Source organism: Eurosta solidaginis, chromosome 5, assembly GCF_040869045.1.
Source record: "Eurosta solidaginis isolate ZX-2024a chromosome 5, ASM4086904v1, whole genome shotgun sequence".
NCBI classification, from domain to species: Eukaryota; Metazoa; Arthropoda; class Insecta; order Diptera; family Tephritidae; genus Eurosta; species Eurosta solidaginis.
This window is the reverse complement of record NC_090323.1, coordinates 216,468,866-216,489,961: the sequence shown is the minus strand read 5'-3', so window position 1 is coordinate 216,489,961 and position 21,096 is coordinate 216,468,866.

Genomic DNA, 21,096 nt, shown 5'->3' with positions numbered 1-21,096 from the left:
GAGTTGCACATGATAGATCAAGCGAGAAAGGCGTTGAATTGGACACGGGCTGCAAAGCGTCAAAGATCGTGTGCAGGTCTCAGGATCTTAGAGCAACAAGGTTATTCTTTTCACTAAAAATAGGGTACTGTATGCTTATGATGCGCATTCAAAGCCCCAAATAAAGCTATTAGCTCGGTTAGAACCGGTTTTCAGCCCTGGTCCAAAGTGTCATGTATGTATTTGAGATATTAGTTGGATACGCAGACGATATTAATGTAGTCATTACAGCCCGAAACACAGAAGAGGCACACTTAAAGTTCAATGTTGTTGTGTTAACAGGGTTATGTAACCCCGTAAAATCAATCTAGTCATGATACACACAAAGGAGTTGCTAGACTGGCGCAGACTCCAGACTCCTAATAAAAAAGGGCATAGAAGAAGCTAGTTTTGAAATCTGCTCGGTAAATCTAACATCAAAGAAGGTAATCAACCATTTACGAATAAGGTTAGACTTCCATATTGGGCGCAAATTCAACATGTTGGTGAGAAGGCAAACATCGGAGAACCAACAGAAACCAAAAAGAAGCTGCTGATGAACATCACCCTATCCACGTTACTGCACGGTTTGGAACTGTAAGAAGAATCGCTGTAAACTTCAAACAGCTGTTCAGCGGACAGCAGCTCTGAGATTAGCCTCTACCTATCGCACTTTATCAAGACCAGCCGTACAAGTGATTAGCGAAACAATCCACATCAATCCGTTGGCGCTAGAAGGAAGAAGGTTATGGGAAATAAAAAAGCAGATAGATCAAGAGCGCATGAAAGTCGTTAACAAAGAGAGCTGGGTTGTGGGAGGAATGGTGTGAAAATAAACAACGACGCATATATACAGTGAAGATAACAGATGTTGAAGCATGGAGCACCAGATGCTTTGGCGAGGTAAATTACGACGTTACCCAAATGCTATTCGGGCACTCGTACTTCAAAAATATTTGCACAGGGTAATAATAGCCAGAGAGCATTCCGTTCTGGTATTTTCGTCTGTGTGGATGTGCAGAGTCATCCTTGGATCAGCTACAACAAATTCGGTCTTAGTTGGTTGAGCTGGAAATTAAGTTAGACCTCAAGATAAAAGATAGAATTGCCTGGGCCCCTCTAGCGGTTTGGCGGAGTTGGGAGATGCAATGCTTCCCTGACCTGGAGTTACATAGGTAAAATCTTTGCACTCTCAACAGGAATCCTTGCGAATATAAACTGAAAATTATTTTGTACTGGGCGTGGTGCTATTAAAAACCAAAGCAAAAGATAATGGAAAATTATAAACTAACGGATTTGGAAAAACAATGAAATAACGGAAAAAGTAAATCACATGGCAACACTCCACTGTGAAATAGATAAAAAGAAATATAAGAAGGATAACGTGGCGTATCCGACCATTAAATTCAAAGCAAAAAAATAAAAAATAAAATTATAAAGAACCGACAAATGCTCGAGTAAAGAGTCGGCCAAATCACTCTCGATAACGTTACAGCAAAAATGTTTTGCGGCCCAGAAAAGTGACAACAAATCAGTAACTTCGTAGAAACTACACTAAGGGCAAAAAAGTGCGACCTGGACGCAGGAACAACAGAAGTCTCTTTATAAACGAGAAACATGGAACGCCACTCTGAAGCTAGGCGGGAGAAGTCCCGGAGTTGGCGACGGTTCCAAATGGGGTGGGTTTAATTCAACGGACACACGTTGCAACGGCTGCAATTATGGTTAATTAGGCATTTTCAAAAACAAAAAACAAATAGCAAGCTATTTAAAAATTTTATACAAAATAACAAAGTTTGAGAAAAATTTAAACAACGTGACATCAAGACGGACAAGGCGACAACTGTTTCGATTATACCCTGTAAATCTCTTCAAACCCTTTTCTCCCGGGAGCGGGATTTGAACTCGCACTCCTACGATGGTTGAAGTGTTACAAACGTATTCAGCCACGTCATTCCTTAGTTGTTGTAAACTTATCCCAATTGCCTTCCTTGCATATTTTATTCTTTGCACACGTAATATTTTGTATGTAATCATGTGTTAAAGTTATGCTTTTTGTTGTTACAAACATGTTGTTATACAACATTGGTAAATTCTTTGTATTTCTATAAATGGAACAAAGCAAATACTAGTTTTTTTGAAACCGCCACCAACAAAAAGCATAACTTGTGATGCAGAATCCATTGATAGTTGCCAGATTTCGAGGGAGAAATTAAGCTAGATCCTAAAAAACATTTAGTCGTCAAACAAATTTTTGTAGACCTGTGTCCATATGTGAGGTCTTTATTGACAGACCAGTTCAAACTATCAAAGCGCCAATTATGTACCTGTAAATTTTCTGGAAGAAATTGTTTACCAAGTCACTCTATTGTGATATCTTACAATAAATTTGTATGCCAGAAAATATTGCCTAAACTTTAGTCTCTAAATGGCCTGAAAAAACAATTTATATATACTACCTAAACACCAGTGGCGTAGTGAGGCTTTCTTGCGCCCGGGGCTAAATATTTTTTTGGCGATATCATCAAAATTTATCATTTCAAATTAGCATTTTTCCATACTTAATGTTAGGTCACTTAGGCGACCTTGCCCCATCGTTGATCGTAAATATGTCAAAATCAGTTTTAAAGACTAAGTCTTATTGTACTAATGTTTAATTACTAAATAAATACAAATACAAATACAAATTTGCTGAATGAACGTTCGCAGCTAGCAATTGATACTGAAATAGTCAAGAGTATTTGAGGTGCCACTCGCAAGTTTGGAAAAACATCTCTCCATACGGGATTATGAAAGTAAGTAATTCTAACGGAGTTTTAGGTAAACTTTTTTTCTACTGCGAAGTGATATTTTGCAGTCACATATTTCGATAAAAAGTTCTGTTCCATCGAAATCTGTATTATAAAATTAACCCAAGATCTTACAATTTCTTTCTAAGTCGTTATTATCCTTGTTTAACAAATTTCCAACGTCTGAGAGAAATCCAAATCTAGAATTAAGGTAATTTAGCCGTGTAAATCTTGTGCGTATTTCTTTTTGGTGACGATTGCGAACACTTTTCATAACGCGAGAAATTTCACATTCTGCGGAAAGACCAACATCTCTAGCCGATTCTCCGGGCATATTGCGGCGCCTTCTTACACGTTTTACTATATGCTTAATATTTCATACCATAAATGAACTAATGTTATGAAACAAAAATTTAGTTTATTTTGCAACAGAAGCTTCGCTTCTGGTGTCACTTGTGGTTGTTGTTGTTGTTGTAGCAATGCTCGCCCCACCTAATAGCCGCGACCGATCACAAATTGTCATCAATATCCTCTAAAGGGAGTCCAAGTAAACTTGCCGTTTCAACAGGGGTGGACCATAAGGAAAGGGGTGTTAGAGGCGTTGGTTCCACATTACAATTAAAGAGATGGTTGGTGTCATGTGGGGACACATTGCAAGTAGGGCATACATTTTGTATGTCGGGGTTGATTCTGGATAGGTAAGAGTTTAACCTGTTACAGTATCCAGAACGAAGTTGAGCAAGAGTGACACGCGTTTCCCTGGGGAGTATGCGTTCCTCTTCTGCGAGTTCTGGATATTTTTCTTCAAGTACTGGATTCACCGGGCAATTCCCGACATAAAGGTCCGACGCCTGTCTATGGAGTTCACCAAGGACCTGCTTGTGTTTTTCCGCTTCATACGGCTGGGTTCTCAGGTGCCGTATTTCCTCAAAATGCTTACGGAGATGACTCCTTAGGCCCCTAGGCGGTGCTGGTTCGTCAATCAGATGTCTGTTGGGATGCCCAGGTTTCTGGGTATTCAAGAGAAACTGTTTGGTCAGCATCTCATTTCTCTCCCTGATGGGGAGTATTCTCGCCTCATTATGCAGATGGTGTTCTGGGGACATAAGAAGACAGCCCGTGGCGATTCTGAGAGCAGTATTTTGTCAGGCCTGTAGTTTCTTCCAGTGGGTGGTTTTTAGGCTTGGCGACCATATGGGTGACGCGTAGCACGTAATCGGCTGGCTAATTGCTTTGTATGTGGTCAAGAGCGTTTCTTTATCTTTTCCCTAGGTACTGCCAGCAAGGGATTTGAGGATTTTATTACGGCTCTGAATTCTTGGAACAATTGCGGTTGCGTGCGCACCAAAATGTAGATCCTGATCAAACGTCAAGATTTTGGGGTGTAGGACAGTCGGTAGCGTAGTGCCATCGACGTGGATGTTCAATATGGTCGACATTTGGGGCGTCCATATTGTAAATAAGGTCGCGGAAGATTTAGTCGGTGACAATGCCAGGTTTCGCGAGGCGAAAAAACTGGAGAGATCAGGGAGATAGCCGTTTATTTTATTGCACAGCTCATCGATCTCTGGGCCTGGGCCTGTGGCCATTATCGTGCAGTCATCGGCGTAGGAAACGATTGTGACTCCTTCCGGTGGTGAAGGTAGCTTAGATATGTAGAAATTAAACAAAAGCGGGGATAGGACACCACCCTGTGGCACCCCTTGTTTAATTCTCCTTTGTTTTGATGTTTCGTTTCTGAATTGCACCGATGCCTGCCGACCACCCAGATAATTTGCGGTCCACCTTTTAAGACATGGGGGAAGGGTAGACCCTTCCAGGTCTTGCAGTAACGAGCCATGGTTGACCGTATCAAAAGCTTTTGATAGGTCTAACGCTACGAGTACTGTTCTATGGTGGGGATATTGATTCAAACCGCAATTTTTCTGGGTACTAATGACATTTAGCGCGGAGGTAGTGCTATGGAGTTTTCTGAAGCCATGCTGATGAGGGGCTAGCTGCAAATGTGCTTGGAAATAAGGGAGCAAAATGGCTTCAAGCGTCTTTGCCACTGGCGATAGGAGAGATATCGGACGATATGACTCGCATACGTTAGCTGGTTTCCCAGGCTTTAGTAGCGGGACCACCTTGGCCATTTTCCATTTCTCGGGTATGACAAAGGTGGAAAGAGACAGGTTGAAGACATGCGCTAAATATTTGAAACCCTCTTTCCTTAGGTTTTTAAGCATCGGCATGGCTATGCCGTCTGGGCCCACTGCTTTGGATGGTTTAGCGCGACCAATGGCGTCCTCAACCTCTCTAGCGGTGATGGTAATTGGTGACGTGCTGAGTTTGTGTTTATGTGCGTGTCTATTGGCTCTCCGTATATCTTTGTCGACCGTAGGATGCATTATATATTGTCGGCAGAAAGCGCTCGCGCATTTTTTCGCATCCGACAGCACCTTATCGCCAAAGGCGATGGAAACTTTGTCTTTGTGCTTAGTCGGATTCGATAGGGACTTTACGGTGGACCAAAGTTTACCTACACCGGTAGAGAGGTTACAACCTCTTAGGTGCTCTTCCCATTTCGCCCGCTTGTGTTCGCCCACAAGCAATCTGATGCGTTGGCTTATATCCCTTATTTGGGGGTCGCCTGGATCAAGCTGTCTTATAAGGTCGCGTTCCCTCGCTAAGCTCGCGGCCTCCGCCGGGAAGTGGGGCCGGATTTCGGGAATTCTCCCGGCGGGAATGAAATGTGCCGAGGCGGATTCAATGACCTTACGGAAGGCACGCTCCCCTTGGCGGGCATCAGTCGGGATAGGGAGGGCAGCAAAGCTGCTGTCTGTTGCAGATTTATATTCTTCCCACTTTCCTTTTTTGAAGTTTATGAAAGTGCGTTTTTCGGTGACGATGAAGTCGGCGGTACGCTCGAACGAAATAAGTATGGGCAGGTGGTCGGATGCCAATGTTACCATCGGCTGCCAGTTGACGCAGTTTACGAGTTCTGCGCTCACGATTGAGATATCTGGCGAGCTATGACAGCTTCCTACCATACGTGTGGGGGCGTCTCCGTTTATTGTGCAGAACGTCGTTTCGTCTATTTGATCCGCCAACATCTCACCCCTACTGTCCGCCCGCAAGTTTGAATGCCATAGGTCGTGATGGACATTGAAATCGCCTAAGATAATGCGATTGTTGCCAGTGAGTAAGGCCTCGATATTAGGGCGGTATCCACAGGGGCAACAGGTGACAGGAGGGATGTAGATGTTGATGATTTCTAGATTTGCATCGCCTGACCGGACAGATAGGCCTTGACGTTCTAAGACATTGTCCCTGCGGTCGATGCCAGGATCAAATATATGATATTGCACAGAGTGGTGTATAATAAACGCGAGGCCGCCTCCATTTCCGCTCTCGCGGTCTTTCCTGTGGACATTATAACCAGAGCAGGTCTGCAATGCAGATCTTGCTGTGAGTTTAGTCTCTTGAATCGCAGCAATGCGGATGTTGTGCCGCTTCATGAAATCGACTATCTCCGTAATCTTCCCAGTTAGTCCATTACAGTTGAACTGCAGAATTCTGAAGTGCATGAGGGGTGACGCCGCCACTCTAGGGGTAAGTGACGGGTGACTACGCCTAGGTTGTGGAAGGCCAGGTCGCAATTGCTGTTGTGGCCTTGGGACTGGGCGCCCTTGGGCAAGCATTGGGGTACCCGGATGATTTGGGTTTGCGACCTGGCAACATGGCGCGATGAAACCCGTCGAGGGGTTGCCGTCGCGGAGACCAGAACATCTAGGAAAGTGGCACCACCCAAGGCAGGAGCTGCATTGAGCGGATGTCGCAAACCTATATATTCTGTGCTGGCAGACGGTGCAAACGGAGGCAGGGACTAAGAGTCTGTTTCCCTGACCTGCACGATTGCTGCCAGAAAAGAGGGGAGGAGAAGAAGACGGGGGCAGGGGCTGATGCTCAGCATTGCTACCAGCTCTACTACGAAGGTAGTAGTTATGAGTGGTATCAGCTGTTTGAGTTGTTGGCGCCGTGGGGCGCGAGCAGCAGCGGGTACTTGTTGTGGCTTGCTGAGCAGCGAAGCTGCTGGAAGGTAGTGGGGATACGCTTAGGCGTAGACTACGGGACGCCCTTGGGCGTGAGCAGCAAGGAGCCACAAAAGATTTATAAAAGTTACGTGGACGTCGGGTTTTGGGATCAAGCCCAGAACAACCTGTCCGATGCAACCATCCCTTGCACGAGACACACTGAACAGAGTATGACCGTCCTAAAAAGATTCTTTTCTGGCAAATGCAGCAAAACCATTTCTCAGGACCGGGATCAGGAGACGGACCCGGATTGGGTTCGATACCTTCCCGGAGTAAGAGAATATGTAGCAGTCCTGCTGCAAAGAGCTGCTGGGAGGATGACAATTTGTGGGAGGGACGAAACAAATTAAATGGGGTCACACTGAAATGACGGTCCTTGGTCGGGAAAAATCCCGAGTCGCTCCGGTACATAGAACCGACTGCCTTGGGAAGCGGTCACTTGTGGTGTTAGTGTCCTCTGCTAATTGTTCTAAGTGTTTTACTACATTCTCTAGCCCATTGACGAGAAAGCTAACCGCTTGTGTTCTGGAGCTCCAGTGTTTCAGATTCACGTTTGACAGTTTTTTTAAGGCATTTTTTAATAATTCCCATCGTAACGTTGAACGTGAGAAAAAAAGATATATGCTTTCAATTATTCCACAACCTGTCGCAAGTGTTCCGGACATATGCATGCATTTTTTAGTATAGACAATTTCTTCCAGAAATCAGTTATAATAAAAATACAGATTATTCAAGAAGTTCTGCTTAGCGGACCATTTGGTGCCCCCCTGTGAGTAGCGCCCGGGGCACGATGTCCTCTCCCCCTCTCACTAAGCCACTGCTAAACAAGGGGGCATGATCGAATTATGTCCAATTTGGGGTTTCAAACCCCAACGTCTTTTCAAAAGATGAGAAGTGATGGCAAGTTGGTAAGCACTGATTCATGTTCAGCGTGGAAAATTGCATTTTTGCATAGAATTCACAAAGCAGGGTCTTTTATGCGGTAATACAAAGGACCTTCATAAGTTTCAAGTGAACTTCTCCTACCGCGTGGTTAGATGCCACTCAACCTTACCTTATGTTTATACTCAGTTGAGCAGAGCTCACAGAGTATATTAAGTTTGATTGGATAACGGTTGGTTGTACAGGTATAAAGGAATCGAGATAGATATAGACTTCCATATATCAAAATCATCAGGATCGAAAAAAAATTTGATTGAGCCATGTCCGTCCGTCCGTCCGTTAACACGATAACTTGAGTAAATTTTGAGGTATCTTGATGAAATTTGGTATGTAGGTTCCTGAGCACTCATCTCAGATCGCTATTTAAAATGAACGAAATCCGACTATGACCACGCCCACTTTTTCTATATCGAAAATTACGAAAAATTAAAAAAATGCCATAAGTCTATACCAAATACGAAAAAAGGGATGAAACATGGTAATTGAATTGGTTTATTGACGCGAAATATAACTTTAGAAAAAACCTTGTAAAATGGTTGTGACACCTACCATATTAAGTAGAAGAAAATGAAAAAGTTCTGCAGGGCGAAATAAAAAACCCTTGAAATCTTGGCAGGTATTACATATATAAATAAATTAGCGGTATCCAACAGATGAGGTTCTGGGTCACCCTGGTCCACATTTTGGTCGATATCTGGAAAACGCCTTCACATATACAACTACCACCACTCCCTTTTAAAACTCTCATTAATAGCTTTAATTTGATACCAATATCGTACAAACAAATTCTAGAGTCACCCCTGGTCCACCTTTATGGCGATATCCCTAAATGGCGCCCACCTATGGAACTATGGCCCACTCCCTCATAAAATACTCTTTAATGCCTTTCATTTAATACACATGTCATACAAACACATTCCAGGGTTTCCCTCGGTTCATTTTCCTACATGGTTATTTTCCCTTATGTTGTCACCATAGCTCTCAACTGAGTATGTAATGTTCGGTTACACCCGAACTTAACCTTCCTTACTTGTTTTCTATATGAATTCATATGCGCGGCTCTTGAAGTTCCAGACGCTTTTTATATAACGTATCCGCCGCTTGAAAAAGTCATAAAAATTCGCACGCCAACTTTGTAGTATACACGTATATATGTATGTATGTTTGTAAGTAGTTCTAGTTCAATGCAGTATCAAAACATGTAACAACTTGTCACAACAAAATGCCAATTTGGATATTTCCAAGTTTAACATAAAAAAATACAAATAAGCTACAATTGAACAGCATCCAAAAAAAAATTGACCTTCCGACAATTAACCAAATAAGTAACTTAACCATTTCTGGGCGTATGTCGAGCAAGCACAGCCGTCGAAATATTTGTTGGACGTACTAATGCGGCGCTTTTTACCCTTTTTGTCAAATTTTCACGCTTCTTCTGCCACCGTTAAGGCGAAATTACAACAAGCATGACAAGCGAACAAAAAAACTAGAATAGTAACTCGATTGTTTTTTGTAAAACGCCGTTTAGCGTACTCGTACATATCAGTAAAGTGGGCGGTACAGCAGCATCACCATACGCGCATGCGTTAAATAGAGACTTACAATGCGATGATCCGCACTGAGCATATAGGCACATTAGGGCGTATCACGATGTATGGAGGATAGAAATGGGAGGAACATCTAAAGAACTGTAACCTTTCTGCCGGTGTTGGTAAACTTTTGTCAACGGTAGTTCTTCCCAAACCCGACTAAGCACAATGACAAACTATCTACACCTTTGGCGATAAAGTGTTGTCGGATGCGCAGAAATGCGCGAGCGCATTCCATGCCCAGACGGGATCGTCACGCTTAAGTACCTTGGCCATGAGGGATTAAAATATCTGGTGCTCGTCTTCAATCTGTCTCTGTCTACTTTCGTCATACCTGAAAAAAATGGTGAGAGTGGTACCGAAACTAAAGCTTGGGAAAGCAGCTATTGTAAGAGTTTCATATCGTCCGATATATCTCCTTCCGCCAGTAACCAAGCCACTTGAAGCCGTCCTGCTTCCCTATCTCATCGCAAATCTGCAGCTTGCAAATCCTCAGCATGGTTTTATAAATTAAATAGCACCACCACCAACTTATAAATAAACTGTGGACTGAATCAAAAATCCCACCATAGAACATTACTCATAGCGAAAGTTATTGGTAAAGTCAACCAAAGTACGTTACTGAAAGACTGGGACAGAAGAATTAAACAACGGGTGCCACAGGATTGTGTTCTATACCCACTTTTGTTTAGTTTTAACTTATTGAAACTCCCTTCTCCACCAGAAAAGGTTACCATTGTGCCCTATACCGATGACTAAACGATAATGGCAACCGGACTCGGCCCATAGATCGATGAGTTATGCTATAAAACCAATGATTATCTCCCAATACCTTCAGTTTATTTTAAATCTTCAAGTCTCTCGCCGACATCACTTGGGACAAAGATAAAGAAACCATCAATACCACTTATAAAGCAATAAACCGGCCCCTTGTATGCTAAACGTCCCCAATATGGCTTCCAATCCTAAAAGAAACACACTGGAGGAAACTGCAGGCCTATCAAAACACCGCGCTGGAACGGGATGTCTTCTTATATTTACATTATCTACACACTGAGGCGATGATACTCCGCATAAAGCAGAGAAATGAAATGCTGAACAGTTTCTGCTGAATACCCAGAAACCTGGGCATCCCAACAGACATCTGATTGAAGAGACCCCGGTTCCTAGGTACTTAAGAAGAAATCTCCGAAAGCACTATGAAGAAATCAGGAACTAAGAATTCAGCCGTATGGAGAAAAGGAACACGAAAATTCACCCAGAGACATACACAAAAAGGTATCGGACCACTATGCCAGGGCTTGCACGGTGAACCCCGTTCTTAAAGACAAATACCAGGAACTAGCAGGAAAGCTACCTCCCCGTGAGGACGCGCGTCGCTCTAGCTCAACTTGAATCTGGATACTAAGTAGGTTAATCTCAATGTGTGTATGTCCTGCTAGTAACGTGTTCCGAAATGACACCACCCATTTTTTCAATTGCAATTTGGAACCAACGTCTCTAGCACCCTTATATATGGTATAATCCTGTTGAAACAGCTACATAGTTTCCTCAGACACCTATTTGAAGATATCGATTAAAATTTGTGAGTGGTCGCACCTATTGAATGGGGCGAAGCACTGCTACAACAACAACAATAACATGCATGAAGAAACCAAATTGTAAGAAGTTCAATACGAATGACGGTTTTGCTGATGATATTAGTTAATCCAGCGAGTGGATATAAACCAAATTATAACAATAAAGTAAGGAGGAAAAGGAGCAGAGAAAAGCAAGAGAGAAGCAGATGGGGAGGAAAAGAAAAAAAACGTAAACTATGGAGAAGAAGTATAGTTATAATGATGTGAATGATCAGAACGAAGATGACGACTGTAACGAAAATGGAAGAAGATCGTGAAGACGAGAATGAAGATTAAGTCGAAAATGTACCGTATTGTAACGAATTTACTGCAATTCCTCTTATTTGCAACCTTCGGCTAAGTTCAAATCACTAAACTGTTGAATAAATAACTCCAATATTTTATAATGTAAAATGGCCTTTATTAGAGTACTTCACAATAAATAACTTTACTATTGCCCGACAGATAGCGTGCTTAATCGAAACTGATTGATAGCTTCAATGAAACTAAACTCTCGCGCCTCTACTGTCGCCTTTTTATACTGTCTGATTTCCTCGTTGCATACTTCTAGGCTTTTCCATTCCAGAACTTACAAGTTACACGTTTGCCAACATCCGAGGCAAACTCCTGCAAAGTCTCATTCGCTCTTTGGTGACGGTTTTTCAACTCAATTTGGAATACATATCTGTTTTCTATTCTCGCTTCCATAACGTCCCTCTACAGCGGACATCAATGCTTCATAGCTGTTCCGTTCGTACTATGGAATAGTGTGTAAGATTTCGGCAGCTGGTCCTCTCAATGCTACGAAGAGTGCAGCAACTTTATATTTAGCATTCCAGTTGTTCACTGCTGCGGTCTTCTCAAACTGTAGTTTAAAGACCTCGAAAAGAACAGAACCGTCAAAGGATAGTGTCTTTACCTTTGGATTACTCGCTGAGACCTCTCAAAGCTTCTATTTCGGCATCCATTTTGTTCTCGAACTGTACAATTTTTGTATTCTGTGCTTCTAACTGCGAAGACATTTGTGCCACCTGCAATGATAAGCGCTCCTCTTGTGCTTCCATCTTGGATGTAATCTGTGTCGACATTTCTGAAATACGCGTTTCTTGTGCTTCAATCTTCGATGTTATTTCTGACGACATTTCTGCAATACGCGTCTCCTGTGATTCCGTCTTGGATGCCATATATGTCTCTGTTGTTTCATCTTGGATGTTATACGGTTCTCCTGGGATTCTAGTTGGGATGCCAGTTGAGATGACACTGTCGATGTTTGAGCAGATATTGCAGCTAAAATCATGTTCAAGTCTGTGCTCGTAACTGTCTGCGATGTTTCATTTTTTTCTTCAATTTTTGTTGTCTCGTTGACATCAAGCTGAAAGACATACTCTTCCACGTTAATTCCTTCTGCTTCCATTGCCTCTCGTAGTCGTGCCTGAAGTTCGAGTTTAATGCCGGTTGTATTCAATCCACGGCTCTCCAACTCCTTCTTCAGTTGCTGGATCTTCAATTCACTGAACTTTGTCTGATTTCCTCGTTGCATACTTCTAGGCTTTTCCATTCCAGAACTTACAAGTTAGTTATCAGCTACAAAATCACCAGCCAAAACTATGTTTATTGCTTCTCATATGTGCGCGAGTAATACTTGCACGAATTATTGCCCTCTCTAGTGAGCACCACATATAAGATATATGCATGTGTTTGGCGTTGTTTCTCCCTGCGTGTGCTTACATATGTGTAGACATAAATATTGATTCGTTTATGTAGATGCATAATGATTGATTTATGGCATGACAATGCATGCAGGTCACTGCTTAGCATCGCTTAGAGATGACAGTACCCTTAGTGTTGCTAATATTCGTTACAGTATCTTCAAAGGTACACTTATAGTTGCAGCTACACATTCGGTTGCATTTACAGTTGTTTAGGTTAAGTTCGAGGTTACGGTAACGGTTACTCTAAAAGCAGCGGCGACGATTTGTTCTACGGTTACGATTATCGCTTCCAATGAGGTTACGGTTACTATGGAAACTAACGATTAAAGTTACAATCAGCGAAATGCTTACGATTATATTAACGGTTACGGTCAATATGTGTCTGATTACGGTCAGCATAATGGTTACTGTCACGATGACTGTTGCTATTACCATTATGGTCGCGATTACGATTACGCTGATAAATAATCTCATGAAATTATCTCCCCACTTTCGATATCCTCGCAAAGAGTACAATTCAATGAAGAAAATTTGATACTTTGTTTTTGATACACCCTAATGTGCATACATGTGTGAAATTTCGGATGCTATTGATTTGACACGTAAGAATTTGGAGCATTGGAGATTCCTTGTGTGTCGAATTTAAGGTGACATTCTGATTTTTTGACACACTTATGAGACGAGCTTTACAATAAAAAACTGGGTTGCGCATAATGCATATCCTCACGAACCCGTTGCATAGACTTACCATTTACAGGGTAGTTCATGAGTTATATTTTTTTATAGAGATAGCGCTTTCCTGCAGTAAATCTTGACTGAACATAGTCAATGGATTTATGCTTAAACATTATAAAGGATCTGCAAAATAACCGACATACTGTATTATTCTCAAAAGAAGGCGGAATAGCCCGTAGAGCGCCCATTACTTTGTCTACGGTAATCGAACTTGCAGTATGATATAAAGGTATAGGGTGCAAACTAAACGGATTAAAAGAGCCCTAAATTTCAATTGGTATCATAAGATATGTGGTGCTTAATTTGCAGACAAAATAGGTAAGGAGTGATCGTTTCGGGTATTATTACCCTGCCAGCATATCAAGTACCGCTCAACAAAGTGTTTATTATAAATAACTAGATCGTATAAATATATTTTACCGCTCCGATTTTCTGCAGCCACACAAAATGGAATTGATATGCAGATGAACCTCGCTATAATGCGGCTCGCTGCGAAAGTTCTAGGCGGCGTACTTATATACACAAATCGACAGTAGTTATCGATTAGAAGACTAGCCCACTTTGTGCCTTAACCGTTAACGATAGAACTTTTATGCAAATTGCGTTTTAAATCTTCAAGTAGGTAGCTATATAATGCAACAAACAAAATTTTGAAATTTTGCTTGGTTTAAGAGATATACGCAATAAACGATTAGTCGTCAGTAGTTGTCGATAAGCCGGATATCCCAAGTAGCGCTTGAACAGTTAATGATAGGACCTTGGATCGAATCGTGTGCTAATCTGCAAAAAGATAGATATAATGTAAAAAAAGTTCAGAAAGTCTGGCTTGTTTCAAATGTTATAGAGCAATTATATGTTGAGTCATTTATATTCCGATAAATTCCCATTTTTATACTCAGTTGAGCAGAGCTCACAGAGTATATTAAGTTTGATTGGATAACGGTTGGTTGTACAGGTATAAAGGAATCGAGATAGATATAGACTTCCATATATCAAAATCATTAGGATCGAAAAAAAATTTGATTGAGCCATGTCCGTCCGTTCGTTAACACGATAACTTGAGTAAATTTTGAGGTATCTTGATGAAATTTGGTATGTAGGTTCCAGAGCACTCATCTCAGATCGCTATTTAAAATGAACGATATCGGATTATAACCACGCCCACTTTTTCGATATCGAAAATTTCGAAAAACCGAAAAAGTGCGATAATTCATTACCAAAGCCAGATAAAGCGATGAAACTTGGTAGGGGAAAATTAGTAAAATTTTGGACAATGGGCGTGGCACCGCCCACTTTTAAAAGAAGGTAATTTAAAACTTTTGCAAGCTGTAATTTGGCAGTCGTTGAAGATATCATGATGAAATTTGGCAGGAAAATCGGAGAAGGACCACGCACACTTTAAAAAAAAAATTTTTTTTAAAGTAAAATTTTAACAAAAAATTTAATATCTTCACAGTATATAAGTAAATTATGTCAACATTCAACCCCAGTAATGATGTGGTGCAACAAAATACAAAAATAAAAGAAAATTTCAAAATGGGCGTGCCCTTTTTCATTTAATTTGTCTAGGATACTTTTAATGCCATAAGTCGAACAAAAATTTACCAATCCTTTTGAAATTTGGTAGGGGCATAGATTTTATGATGTTAACTGTTTTCTGTGAAAATGGGCGAAATCGGTTGAAGCCCCGCCCAGTTTTTATACACAGTCATTCGTCTGTCCTTCCGCATAGCCTTTAACACGATAACTTGAGCAAAAATCGACATATCTTTACTGAACTTAGTTCACGTACTTATCTGAACTCACGTTATCTTGGTATAAAAAATGAACGAAATCCGACTATGACCACGCCCACTTTTTCTATATCGAAAATTACGAAAAATGAAAAAAATGCCATAATTCTATACCAAATACGAAAAAAGGGATGAAACATGGTAATTGGATTGGTTTATTGACGCGAAATACAACTTTAGAAAAAATTTTGTAAAATGGTTGTGACACCTACCATATTAAGTAGAAGAAAATGAAAAAGTTCTGCAGGGCGAAATAAAAAACCCTTGAAATCTTGCAGGTATTACATATATAAATAAATTAGCGGTATCCAACAGATGATGTTCTGGGTCACCCTGGTCCACATTTTGGCCGATATCTGGAAAACGCCTTCACATATACAACTACCACCACTCCCTTTTAAAGCTCTCATTAATACCTTTAATTTGATACCCATATCGTACAAACACATTCTAGAGTCACCCCTGGTCCACCTTTATGGGGATATCTCGAAAAGGCGTCCACCTATAGAACTAAGCCCCACGCCATTTTAAAATACTCATTAACACCTTTCATTTGATACGCATATCGTACAAACGTATTCTAGAGTCACCCCTGGTCCACCTTTATGGCGATATCTCGAAAAAGCGACCACCTATACAACTACCACCACTCCCTTTTAAAACCCTCATTAATACCTTTAATTTTATACCCATATCATACAAACACATTCTAGAGTCACCCTTGGTCCACCTTTATGGCGATATTTCGAAACGGCTTCCACCTATAGAACTAAGGCCCACTCCCTTTTAAAATACTCATTAACACCTTTCGTTTGATACCCATATTGTACAAACGCATTCTAGAGTCACCCCTGGCCCACCTTTATGGCGATATCTCTGAAAAGGCGACCACCTATACAACTACCACCACTCCTTTGCTATTTTCAAAAGTGAAAACTTTGTCATTTGGTTTGGCCCATGAGATATTCACAAATCGACAGTAGTTAAAGATAAGCCGATTAACCCATTTAGTGCTTTAACCGTTAACGATAGAACCTTGAGTCAAGTTTGTGCTCAATTTATAACCAGGTAGCTATAGAATGTCAATTTGGGTATATCTTTTGAACCAAGCCAAATAGCCTCCGGAGTCAAATAGTGTCTTAATCTATAAATAGTTACCTACATAATGAGTAAACAAGTTAAGAAAATTTTGATTGGTTCAAGAGATATACACATTAATCGCTTTAGTCATCAGTAGTTGTCGAAAAACCGGATAACGCAGCGCCTCTACCGTTAATAATAGAACCTTGAAACAAATTGTAGATCAATCAACAAATAGATATATGAATGCAAAACAAGAATTTAGAAAATTTTGCTTGGCTTAGGAGATATAGGGCAATTTGATGTTGGGTGATTTGTGTAAAGATGAATTCCACTTTTTTCCTTATTATTGATGGAACTTTATATAAAATTGTGGATTAATATACAAGTAGGTAAATTTATACTGCACAAACAAAAACTTTGTCATTTAGCTTAGTTAAAGAGATATGCACATATTGACAATAGTTATCCATAAACCGATTAACCCACGTAGCGCCTTAACCGTTACGGCTTTTATATTGCGACTCTCAACAATTATGATCCAGAGATCCAAAATACTAGCAGCTTTAGAAACTAAAGTCCTCTTTCACCAACTTCGGTTACGCTTACTTTATTTGACAGAAATCTTTCGATGATCTGTCAGGTAGAGTTTTCACGTTCTTTCTTCAATTTAATATTTTCAACCTCCAGTCAATTCGGAGCTCATGCACTGGGAACAACATATGTATACTCCGCTGCTTTGCTTATTAGGAGAACGAATATACATACGCGGAGTATGAACGGGCAAGATGCATATTTTCTGGCAGATGCAGGTCTTGAATATTCTTGGATAGGTATTGCGTTCAAACCTGCCTGGAACAGCTTGTTGAACGTAAAAAAAATTTACCAAAACATTGAAAGAAAGAGAGAAGGTTTTTTTAAGGATATGGTAGCGTTGTTTCAAAAGGAAATGCCAAAACACAGTTTATGTCAAATGGCGGATAAGAAGAAGAAGTGGAACTACCTCTCTATATTTGTAGCATGCCGACGGGTATACCGTATTCTAGTATCAACCAAACTAGCTGGCCCAAAATTAATACACATTTTTGTATGAAAATATTCTATTCTAAATATTACTATATTGGTTTTAGCGATTTCTCTTAAAACGTTGATCCTGTTGAGTGTAGCACCTCATGTCATAATAATAAAATTCAAATGGTTAATATGTCGACCAAAATCATTGAGTGAAACTACTGTACTCGTATACTTGCCGTCTTTCAGTGAGTTTTACAGCTCCGGCTCAGGCTCTATTCTCACGGGAATGCTGTGGATCATTGAGAGACTTGAGAAGCAGATGTCGTGATATTTTCGCACACGTGAAATGTGATAGGCAGATGTCGCCGCTGTTTTTCATTTAACTCATACGGTGAAAGGATAAGCAGCGACATCTATTTTTGAAAAAGTAGGTATATTAAAGGCCGCGTTGCCAACCTAAAAAGAAGTAATTAACAAATTATCTAGCTCACAAATTGAACCAGACTTCTATCAGGATTTATCTGGCTCAAACCGTTGTTGTTGCATGTACATGCAAAATTATTTATCTGGCTCAGGCTACTGTGGGGCTGATTACTATTTCAATTTTCAACATAATGCATATAATGGAACACCTTGTATATTATGCATATTATGATTGTAACAAATTATCTTATAACACTTGCGTGTGTATGTGTGTGAATAGCATAGGTTCGTATTCAGAATCTCCTTGAATGTAGTGTTGGAAATATATTTTTAACAGCTTACCGGCCGGTTACAGCAAACAATATTAGTAGGATCATTTGATTAACGGCTTGATCGGTTATCCACGTGCGGTTAATATTAGTGAATTAGATTTATTATACCCAGTAGTATTAGCACTCACACAATCAGAAAGAACTTTCTTTAGAAAGTCTGCCTGTAAGTATATCGGCGACTGAGTGGAATTTTACCTTATTTCGCCTGCAGTTTCGAAAATGCTTAGTGCCAGATTTTATATGACGTTATACTTCTCGAAGCAATAACTTACATTTTCCACTATATAATACCAAATAATTCAAAATGCGGGTGAAGATCTTTATATACTACTAATTTTGGTTCACACGACAAAAATTTACTTTTTCCCGCGCGTTGTGTTATAAATAATTTTACCATAAAATTTCTGCTGCAAAGGACGGACTGTCATGCCAGTGATGATTAATTTCATTAAAGGCAACCTAAATTGAAACAAGTTTGCCAATGACCCAACAAGCCAATAGATAAAACACAATACCTTAAGAACAAAGGTGCTTGGTACATGGACAAGACCGTGAAGAATGTTGTTAGAGACGATCTGTGGGACTCGTAGCGGCAGAAGGCTTTTAACGTAATCGCTGTCGATTCAGGAACGCTTCAGACTAACAGCCTGGAAAAATACTCTTGATTGCAGCCACGCTCAAAAGTACTTAACATTGCCACGGCCCCAACATATAGGGTTGAGACTATGTTATTTTGGGACCATGCAGAGACTATTTCGTTAGCTTTTTGAGATCACTTCTTAACTGTAACGCAATCATTACGGAACTCAATCGGAACGGTTTTCGGGACCGTTTCGGTATAATTTCCTTGTAATCGATTATTCCGATGCTATTTCAAATTGATTTCGAGAAAATCTTTCGATTCGATTGAAGAAAATTCCGAGATTATTTTCAGAACGAATTCGATATTATTTCGGGATAGTTTTGGGCCTCTGAAGAGCTGTTTTCGCTATAACTTCGAAAATATTATAGGTTTCATTTTAAGAATATTTGCAGGGATATTGCGGGACTGTTTCCGGATAGTTTGTGACTATTTGGGACTGCTTTCGGCATTATTCGGGGACCATTATTCTTATTCGGGGACCATTTCGGTACTATCACCAGATCATATCGCGTCTTTTTTCGGGCTCTAGCTAGGAAGCTAATAAATAGAGCAAGAGTTACGGGCGTTTGGGATCCGCACAGAATCGCTCTAACATCATGCAATAAAGAACTTAGGAGATCTAACTGGGTGAGAATACATCGTTAGAGGATTAATGATCTTCCAACAGCGGTGCGACTCCAAAAAACTCACATGGCAGTCTGATGAAGACAGATGCGGGCTACACCAAGCAGCCAGAAAAGATATGTAAGCTCTTACCTAAAACTCGCAACCGGCTATCAACACTCACATATATTGGACTGCTTGCCCACCATTAGCGGCAGAGAAAGAAGCCTGACAAGCTCACCTCACCACAAAGCTCACCACTGTCTACTTTCAGCACATTCAAGTCACCAGGATCGGATGAAGTTTATCCATATCTGTTACAGCAGAAAAAAGGCTGTGGCTATGCCTTGTCCAACCTTGTCTCTACTGATCGGCTACATTCCAAAAAGGTGGACAGAGTTTAATGTAATATTCATACCAAAGTCGGAAGAATCCAAGCAACCGCCCCTGTCGTTTCGACTAAAAAGGCTCACGTTTCTCCTAAAATATATGGAACAAATTTAGGCAATTTTCAGCATATTAGAGAGGGCAATCCAAGCAAGCTTCCCCTTTTTTGTACACAATTTGCCTGTGAGGTACGAAAATCCACGGAGACAGCTATTCATAGCCTCACGGAAAAAATTGAAAATGCTTTAGAGTCTAAAAATATAGCCCCCTTCGCCTTTATTTATATCTCAGCGGCTTTCGATAACACGACACATCAAACTATCGAACAAGCTACGATTGGCAAGGATATATGTGTGTTAGCCAAAGAATCATTCGCTTGGTGCTATTCTTGCTAAAGAAAATAAAAGTTAATCTTGAGCTGGGAGAGACAACTGAGTCAATTGTGGCCACTGATGTGATTCCCATCAAGGGTTGTACTCTCTCCTCTCTTGTGAACGCTAGTCTAAGATAGCATCCTTTAGTTACTGAAATCCAATGGATTTGACACACAAGGGTATATATATGACTTAGTAATCAGCAACATAGGGATGCACGGAAAACAATATCCAGCCGCATACTACAAGCCCTGCACTTTAAAGAAGCTTGTTGTGAAACGTAGACTGCTCATCTAGATGCTACCTTAAATCAAGCAACAAGAGCTTCTTCGTCTACACTCGAATCTATGGCAAAACATGGGGGCTATATCCCAAAATGGTATACTAGCAATTTAATACCGTTGTGAAGTCAATCGTTACCTACGCTTCTTTAGTTTGTTGGCCGGAGACCACGCAAATAACAGCAATAATAAAGTTGGGAAAACTGCATCGGTTAGTTTGTACTGGTGCGAGGAGAACGTCCCCTGCTTAGTGCCTTAGTGGGAATATCTTCCTTGCCTATTCAAATAGAGAAAGAGGCCACACTCTCTGAGCAAAATAGCGCTGTCAATGTTTACGCATGTACATAATAAGAAAATTCATAGGAAACCTAATATTGCAACTACGTGATGCATTGGCGGTAGATAATGTCTGCGAAGTGGCTTTTACTCGAAGAGTCTTTAATCATCTTGGAGCAAAGAAAAAAAAGGGACAAGAAGGTAATGAACAGGCAGACTACCTAGCCAAGCTGGGTACTCTAGCTGCGTACTATATGGGGAACTGTAGTATACGATATCACCTAAGTAAGTTTAATCTATGCAATACACAAATTTGTCGCTTTTGTGAGGTGGGGGATAAAACGCCCGTTCACATGCTCCGCTAATGCGTGGCCCGAATTTCTCACATCTAGGAGGCGTGACTCTTAATC